This window comes from Triticum dicoccoides, chromosome 6A (genome assembly GCF_002162155.2).
Source record: "Triticum dicoccoides isolate Atlit2015 ecotype Zavitan chromosome 6A, WEW_v2.0, whole genome shotgun sequence".
In the NCBI taxonomy this organism is placed as follows: domain Eukaryota; kingdom Viridiplantae; phylum Streptophyta; class Magnoliopsida; order Poales; family Poaceae; genus Triticum; species Triticum dicoccoides.
In genome coordinates, this window is record NC_041390.1 from 537,902,493 (window position 1) to 537,912,213 (window position 9,721).

The window sequence follows — 9,721 nt, forward strand, 5'->3', positions numbered from 1 at the left end:
CCCGTTCTGGCACCCTGCTGGAGGGGGGAATCCCTCTCCGGTGGCCATCTTCATCATCCCGGTGCTCTCCATGACGAGGAGGGAGTAGTTCTCCCTCGGGGCTGAGGGTATGTACCAGTAGCTATGTGTTTGATCTCTCTCTCTCTCTCTCTCGTGTTCTTGAGGTGATACGATTTGATGTATCGCGAGCTTTGCTATTATAGTTGGATGTTATGATGTTTCTCCCCCTCTACTCTCTTGTGATGAACTGAGTTTTCCCTTTGAAGTTGTCTTATCGGATTGAGTCTTTAAGGATTTGAGAACTCTTCATGTATGTCTTGCACGTGCTTATCTGTGGTGACAATGCGATATCATGTGATCCACTTGATGTATGTTTTGGTGATCAACTTGTGAGTTCTGTGACCTCGTGAACTTATGCATAGGGGTTGGCACACGTTTTCATCTTGACTCTCTGATAGAAACTTTGGGGCACTCTTTGAAGTTCTTTGTGTTGGTTGAATAGACGAATCTAGGATTGTGTGATGCATATCGTATAATCATACTCACGGATACTTGAGGTGACATTGGAGTATCTAGGTGATAATAGGGTTTTGGTTGATTTGTGTCTTAAGCTGTTATTCTAGTACGAACTCTATGATAGATTGAACGGAAAGAATAGCTTCGTGTTATTTTACTACGGACTCTTGAATAGATCGATCAGAAAGGATAACTTTGAGGTGGTTTCGTACCCTACCATAATCTCTTCGTTTGTTCTCCGCTATTAGTGACTTTGGAGTGACTCTTTATTGCATGTTGAGAGATAGTTATATGATCCAATTATGTTATTATTGTTGAGAGGACTTGCACTAGTGGAAGTATGAACCCTAGGCCTTGTTTCAACGCATTGCAATATCATTTGTGCTCACTTTTATCATTTGCTACCTTGTTGTTTTTATATTTTTAGATTACAAAAACCATTATCTACTATCCATATTGCACTTGTATCACCATCTATTCGCCGAACTAGTGCACCTATACAATTTACCATTGTATTGGGTGTGTTGGGGACACAAGAGACTCTTTGTTATTTGGTTGCAGGGTTGCTTGAGAGAGACCATCTTCATCCTACGCCTCCCACGGATTGATAAACCTTAGGTCATCCACTTGAGGGAAATTTGCTACTATCCTACAAACCTCTGCACTTGGAGGCCCAACAACGTCTACAAGAAGAAGGTTGTGTAGTAGACATCAAGCTCTTTTCTGGCGCCGTTGCCGGGGAGGTTAGAGCTTGAAGGTATATCTTTAGATCTTGCAATCGAATCTTTTTGTTTCTTGTTTTACACTAGTTTAGTTTATAAAATAAAACTAAAACAAAATATGGAATTGAGTTTGCCTCACATGCTTCATCTTTTTAATATCTTTCGTGAGAATGATGGAATGGAAAATTGTGCTCAAGTTCTAGAAGAAGAAGTCTATAAAATGTTTGGCACTAAATCTTTGAACGACGAGCATGATTGCAATGTTGTTAGTATGAACTCCTTGAATATCCATAGTACTAATGATGATTGCACTAGTCATAATGAAAATGTCTCTTATAAGCATGTCAATTTTTGTGGAGTGCATAGAATTTGCAAGTACATACCAAACAGGGAAGATAGACTCTGCAAGAGGCATAAGTATTTGGAAACTAAATGGTTGCAAGAAAGGCTAGATGTTTGTGCTGAAAATTTAAACTTTCTTAGCCATGCTTGTGAACTTTGCAATAAACATGGTCATTTAAATATCAAATGCAAATTGTTTCATGATCGAATCATGTCCAAAAATTGTGATGACTTGATTTCCCTTGCACATCATAATGAACTAAGTTTGCTTTTGGGTTATGAAGAAATGAAACATCAAACTAAGCATATTCCAGAATATAACCTTAAGAAATTCCTCGATATTGATCTAGAAGAAATTTATATGTATTGTGCGGTGAATTGCATTAAAAATTCTTATATTGCCAATTACATAAAGAAAAGAAAACAAATAGAGGATGAAGAGAATACTAATGAAAGGGAAGAGACTTCCCATTATTCTCCTATTATTTCTTATGATGAATCAGGTAACGATGAGGAGCCTTCTATTCAACCAATCTCCTCAATAAGGAGCACCAAAAAGAGGATTGAACCCACACATAATGTGAAGAAGAAAAATAAAAGATGGAGAAGTAAAGGTAAAGAGGTATCCCTCTCAAATGATGTTGCTCCTATTACTAATTGTGATGATGATTGTTATACTATTGGTGCTATCCATACTATCAATGATGAGAGTGATTATGCTTATGATATGAAAAGGCCCAAGCTTGGGGATGCTATGTTTGATGAGAATGACATGTTTGAGAATGTATTTGCTGCGATTAATGTTTGTCCCAATGTAGCGACCGACCTCAAACGGTCAAGTCTCTGTGCTTCAGTGTCATCCCTGGATCGGTAATGCTGACACACACAGTACTCGAAGGATTTATAACAGAGTAGCAATCACACACTTATTACATCGAATGTATCCAAAGAGAACTCATTACAATAACATGGCTTAAGGCCATCTAATGCGATAACAGCGGAAGGGTTGGAAGATAAGTGAGTCCATCAACTCCAACGGCATAGCTGAGCTGCACGGCAACGACCTAATGAACCTTACTCCTCGTCTGAAAAGTCTGCAACATAATACGTTGCAGCCCGAGAGCGGGTCAGCACATGGAATATGCTGGCAAAGTAACACAGTAGAGCAAGAACAGAATAATGCTATCACTACATGCATATTTGGCTGGTGGAAAGCTCTATAGTTATAGTTTTTGCGAAAAGCCAATTTTTCCCTACAACAAAGGAATAGATTTTAATTTAACTATCATGGTAGTTGAACAACATTGAGAAGGTAACCCCAACTCAATCCCAATTAAAGTATTTAACAACCCAACAAATTGAATTAAGAGTGATGAGATACATGTGATAACCCAAGTACTAGATACTCAAGATTGTCCATAACCGGGGACACGGCTAACCATGATTAGATTGTACACTCTATAGAGGTTTGCGCACTTTTCCCCACAAGACTCGATCGCCTCTGTTAGATTTCTCGCACTACATGGTGTTTGAGAAACGGATGACCGAGACACAGTCTTTCAGAAACATTAACTCTTTACTCCGGGTAGACCATACCAAACCTACAAAACCCACTACCTGCTGATCTACCTCTTCAAGAGCTTCACGTAACTTACTCAGCTATGCTAGAGCCCATAATAGCTTGTGGCTGCACACGGAAGTTTCTAGCATGAATCATCTCAGTTCCCTTTGAGCCTGGGTAGCGGTCCATAGGAAGATCACACGGGTACCCTGGGATTTCCAAAAAACAGACAACACTGGATTCCCCAGGTGCCTCAATCCACCTAGATGTGTATTCAAGTTGCCACCTTAAGTTGAACCATTAATTAACAATCTCACATCTGTTATGGATTTCACTCAAACCCAAACCACATCTACGAGCATAGCATAGCAATAAGCAACGCGCAGAAGTAACTCCCAAGGGTTTGATAGTAACAGGGCAATAGGTTCTACCTCAACAACTACTTCCCAACCCACAAGTTAATGACATCCTAATCATGCAATGTTTGAGGATTGGAACTAATGCATAAAAACTAGGTATGAAAAGAGTATGATCAATGTGTTAATTGCCTTGCTAACGATCCGCGAAACCTAGAGACTCGTAGTAACACGCTTCGCACTCCAGGTGTTCTATCGCAAGCAAACAATAACATACATAAGCAACAAGAAAAGATGCACAAGAAAAACTCAAATAAGAGAGGTTGACCAGAAAGTTCAACTTAAGAACTCCGGTTAGCAAAAAGAATCAAATCAAACGGAGCAACGAAACTCAAACGGCGAAAGAAAAAAAATCCGTTTACTAATCCGGACCTAGGTTAAATTTTACAGCAGCAAAAACTTGTGCAAGTTGGTTAAACAGAAAGAGGGTCTCGAGACGAAGATCTAGGCGCTTGAATCTCCTGATTCTGACTAACGAGCGAAAAGATAAACAGAAACTAAGATCGGATCAAAAATCGTGATTGAAAATAATCGCGGATAAATCCGACAAAAAGAAAACTAACGAACAGACTAACGAACGAGCGTTCGTTAACTGTAACTAACGAGCAAAAATCCATTCGTTAAGACGAACGTACGGACGAACATCTGCTAAAAAGAAGAATCAAGAAAAACTAACGAACCGATCTAAAAAAAAGAACTAGGGTTTCTAAAAATACCGAACGGTTCTTTAAAAAAACCGGCGGCTCGGGATCCGGCGCGGTACCTCCGGCCAGGGGCTCCGGTGAGGCGGGGTTGGGCGGCGGGGCGGAGGGGCTCGGCGGCGCGGGCGGCAGCGAGGCGCGGCGGTGGTGTGGTGGGGGGGCGGGGTGGTGCGTATAAATAGCAGGGGGCGACTTGGAGGAGGGTGCAAGGTGCGGCGGAGGCGAAGTCCGACTCGCGAGGCGGTGCTCGCGCGCGGGGAGGCGGCGGCGGCGACTTGGGCCGGCGGCCCGGCTGGGTTCGGCCCAGTCGGCGCGGTGAGTTTTTTTAAACAATTTCGTCGACAGAAATAAAATCCTAGAAAATAAAATAAATAATCGAAAAATGCCAAAACAAATTTTCACCGTCTAAATAAAATATTTAGAACAAGATGAACATTTTCTTGGCCCTAAAATGCAATTTTGAAAACGTGCAATTTTTCTAATGCAAATAAAATCCAAATAAAATCGAATAAAATCAAATAAATGATTTTTAATATTTTTCCTCCAATATTTCAATTATTTTGGAGAAGTCATATTATCTCCTCTCATATATTTTTAAATGTGAAATATTTTTCGGAGAGAAAAATAATTAAAATCAAAATCCTCGTTTCATTACTTGATAAAAATCAAATATGAAAACCGGGAAATCCCCAACTCTCTCCGAGGGTCCTTGAGTTGCTTAGGATTTCGAGGATTGCGGAACGGAAATGCAATAAAATATGATATGCATGGATGACCTATGTATAACATTCCAAATTGAAAATTTGGGATGTTACAAACCTACCCCCCTTAAGATGAATCTCGCCCTCGAGATTCGGGTTGGCTAGAAAATAGGTGCGGGTGGTCTTTGCGGAGATCATCCTCTCGTTCCCAGGTGGCTTCATCCTCGGTATAGTGGCTCCGATCCACTGAACTTTGCAAAACTTGATAACCTTGTTGTGGGTGACTCGGCTGGCAAACTCAAGAATCTTAACTGGCTTCTCCTCATAAGTCAAATCACTGTCCAACTAAATCGCCTCCAAGGGTATTGTATCTCTTAACGGTATATCGGCCACCTCAGCATGACACTTCTTCAATTGTGAAACGTGAAACACATCGTGAATTCCTGACAATCCCTCAGGTAGCTCCAACTTGTAGGCAACTTCTCCCATCCGTTCCAAAACACGATATGGTCCTACAAATCTCGGGGCTAACTTTCCTTTAACTCCAAAACGTTTCACTCCTCGCAAGGGTGATACTCGCAAATATACTCTGTCTCCAATTTCATAGGTTACCTCCTTGCGTTTTGAATCTGCGTAACTCTTCTACCTGGACTGAGCAATCTTCAGTCTATCACGTATCAGTTTAACCTTCTCCTCAGACTCCTTGATCAAGTCTGGTCCAAACAACTGTCGGTCTCCTACCTCATCCCACATCAACGGTGGTCTGCACTTGCGTCCATACAGGGCTTCAAAAGGTGCCATCTTTAAACTGGCTTGGTAGCTATTGTTGTATGAGAACTCTGCGTAAGGCAAGTTGTCATCCCAACTAGATCCATAATCTAGCGCATAGGCTCTCAACATATCTTCCAGTATCTGGTTGACTCTCTCGGTCTGTCCATCCATCTACGGGTGGAATGTTGTAGTGAACTCCAATCTCATACCCAAAGTCTGGTGCAACTGATGCCAAAACTTTGAAGTAAACTGTGTTCCTCTATCTGATACGATGGTCCTCAGAACTCCATGCAGACATACGATCCTGGACATATATATCTTGGCCAACTTCGCACTTGTATAGGTGGTTTTCACTGGGATAAAGTGAGCCACTTTGGTCAAGCGATCAACTACTACCCATATGGAGTCATATCCTGATTTGGTCCTGGGCAATCTGATGATAATGTCCATGCCAAGTTTATCCCACTTCCATTAGGGTATCGACATAGGCTGTAACAATCCTGCTGGCTTCTGATGCTCTGCCTTCACTCTTTGACAAACATCACATACGGCTACATACTCGGCAATATCCTTCTTCATACCAGTCCACCAGAAACGTTCCTTCAAATCCAAATACATCTTGGTGTTTCCGGGGTGTATCGAGTATGGTGAGTCATGAGCTTCCTGAAGTATCAACTTCTTGATCTCTGGGTTATTGGGCACATAAACTCGGTCCTCAAACCATAAGGTATCGTGCTCATCCTCACGAAAACCTTTGGCCTTTCCTTTGCTCATCTTCTCCTTTATCTCGGAAATCTCTTTGTCATCCTTCCGAACTTCTCGAATCTTGCCCAACAATGTAGACTGAACCTCCATTGTTGCAACGAAACCTCTTGGAAGAATCTCCAATCGAAGTTCCATGATATCCTCTGCTAACTCCTTTGGCAATCCCTTACTTTCAAGGATATTGGCATAACTCTTCCGGCTCAAAGCGTCTGCTACGACATTGGCCTTTCCTGGATGATAGTGTAGCTTCATGTCGTAATCCTTTATAAGATCCATCCATCTCCTCTGCCTAAGGTTCAGCTCCTTCTGTGTGAAAATGTACTTCAAACTCTTATGATCCGTGTACACATCACAACGGTTTCCAATAAGTTAATGTCTCCAAGTCTTCAACACATGCACTACGGCTGCTAGCTCCAAATCATGCGTGGCATAGTTCAACTCATGAGGTTTTAGTTGTCGTGAGGCGTACGAAACAACTCTTCCGTCCTACATAAGCACACATCCAAGTCTTAAGCGAGATGCGTCGCAATACACTTGGAAATCCTTATGTATATCTGGCAGTGTTAGCACTGAGGCTATAGTCAAACGTTTCTTCAACTCCTGGAAACTTGCCTCGCAATCTTTTGTCCATTTAAACTTAGTGTGCTTCTTCAATAGTTCAGTCATTGGCTTCACAATCTTGGAAAAGTTCTCAATGAATCTCCGCTAGTATCCTGCGAGTCCAAGGTGCGGATCTCGCTACCTGAAGTGGGTGCCAACCATTCAGTGACTGACTGAACCTTGCTGGGGTCTACTGCTATTCCTTCCCCTAATATAACATGTCCAAGGAATCCGACTTCCTTCAACCAAAATTCGCATTTGCTAAACTTAGCATACAACTGGTGTTCCCTGAGTTTCTCGAGAACTAACCGCAAATGCTCCTTGTGCTCCTCTTCATTCTTCGAGTATACCATAATATCGTCAATGAACACCACAACAGACTTGTCCAAATATTCCATGAACACCTTGTTCATCATGCTCATGAAATAGGCAGGGGCATTAGTCAGTCCAAATGACATGACCGTATACTCGTATAATCCATACCGTGGGGTGAACGCTGTCTTTGGTATATCCTTCTCTCGAATCTTCAACTGATGGTATCCCGATCGTAGATCGATCTTTGAAAACACTTTACTCCTTGCAACTGATCAAACAGATCATTGATCATTGGCAGTGGGTACTTGTTCTTAATTGTCACTTCATTCAAAGCTCGATAATCAACAACCATCCTCAGGGATTTATCCTTCTTCTCAACCAAAAGCACCGGGGCTCCCCAAGGTGATGAACTTCTTCGAATGTAACCTTTCTCCAATAACTCCTTGATTTGTTTCTTAATTTCCTCCAGATCATTTGCGGGCATCCGATAGGGTCTCTTGGATATTGGCCCTGTACCTGGCAATAACTCTATCAAGAACTCAATGTCTCTATCCGGTGGCATGCCGGGTAACTCCTTTGGAAAATCATCCGGGTAGTCCTGCACTACAGGCACTTCCTCCTGAACAACTCCCGTGAGGGCATTCACTTGGCTCCTCCTAGGCACATGCCTAGATACATACTTAATCCTTTTTTCCATCCGGGGTGGTGAGATAAATCGACTTACTAGCACAGTCAATACTTCCTCCATACTTTGACATCCAGTCCATACCTAATATCACATCCAATCCCTGTGACTCCAAGATAATTAGGTCGGACGGAAAAACATGTGTGACAATGGTTAGGGGTATCTGGTCGCACCATCGGCTAGCCATGTACTTTGCTCCGGGTGAACTCACTAGGAGAGGGGTCCTAAGGGTTTGGGTTGGTAGTATAAACTTATCCACGAATCCCCTTGATATGTATGAATGCGATGCACTAGTATCGAAAAGAACAAGAGCGGTAAATGACTTAACCAAAAACTTACCTATTACCGCATCCGGCTGCTCTTCCACCTCCTCCACGTTAACGTGGTTAACTTGTCCTTTATTGAATGGATTAGGCTTCTTCCCAGCGCTCCCATTTCCGTTTCCATTCCTTCCTTCAGGGCAATCATTGGCATAGTGCCCTATCTTCCCGCACTTAAAGCAAGTAACTTGACTTAGGTCTCTTTTGGCGGGTGTGGCGGGGTTGGAGCAGTTCTGATTGTTGTTAGCTCCGTTCCCATTTCCATTCTTAGCACCATTGTGATTATGCGATCCTCCACCAGTGTGGTTGTGACCTTCATGGTTATGGACATGTACTCCCGAGTTTGGAGTTAGGCGAGGCTTTTGCTGGGCTCCTGAGTTATACTTCCCTTATCCGTACTTCCTCTTATGGTTCTCAATCTGCTGCTGCTTCCCTTCAATCATAAGAGCCTTATCTACCAACTCTTGGTAGTTGTTGAAGGTTGCTACCATCAACTTCATGCTCATCTCATCATTTAGCCCTTCCATAAACTTCTCATGCTTCGCGGCATCTGTGGCCACATCATCAGGGGCATAGCGAGATAACTTGCTAAACTCATCCACGTACTGAGCCACAGTACGTTTCCCATGGCGTAAGTTGCAGAACTCCCGCTTCTTCATCTGCATAGCTCCAGTTGAGACATGGGCTGTGCGGAAAGCTTGCTGAAATTGGTCCCATGTCACCGTGGCTATGGGGTAGGTGACAGTGTAATTCTCCCACCATGATGCTGCTAGTCCATCCAACCGATGTGCGGCAAAACGCACCTTCTCAGCATAAGTGCATCCTAAGTGGTTAACTCCCTTCCAATCCTACGGAGCCAATCATGCAACTATAGGCTCGGTGCTACTGGAAAACACCGACGGTTGTAACCTTAGAAAGCGGGCTAGGTTGTCCACTAGTGGCGGGTTATTGTTGTTGTTGTTGTTGTTGTTGTTTCCCTGGTTCTGAACTAACAACTGCATCAGGGTATTCTGCTGCTGGATCAACTGAGTGAGCTCTGGTGGGAAAGCAAAACCGAGGTGACATCTCAGAGGCATCTGATGGGTTTAGAGGGGAGAGACCAGAATAGAATAAGGTCTAATGAGAAAGCACTACCCATATGCATATGAGACAAACACAATCATTTCACTCAATCAATCAAGCAAGGGCATACAAGCAGTCTAGAACTATCGCAAAAGTACTACTACTAATTACATGGGGGAATACTAATAACATATGGTGGTCATCTAGAAATTTTGATCGGTGGAAGACTCCATGATGTCTGCTC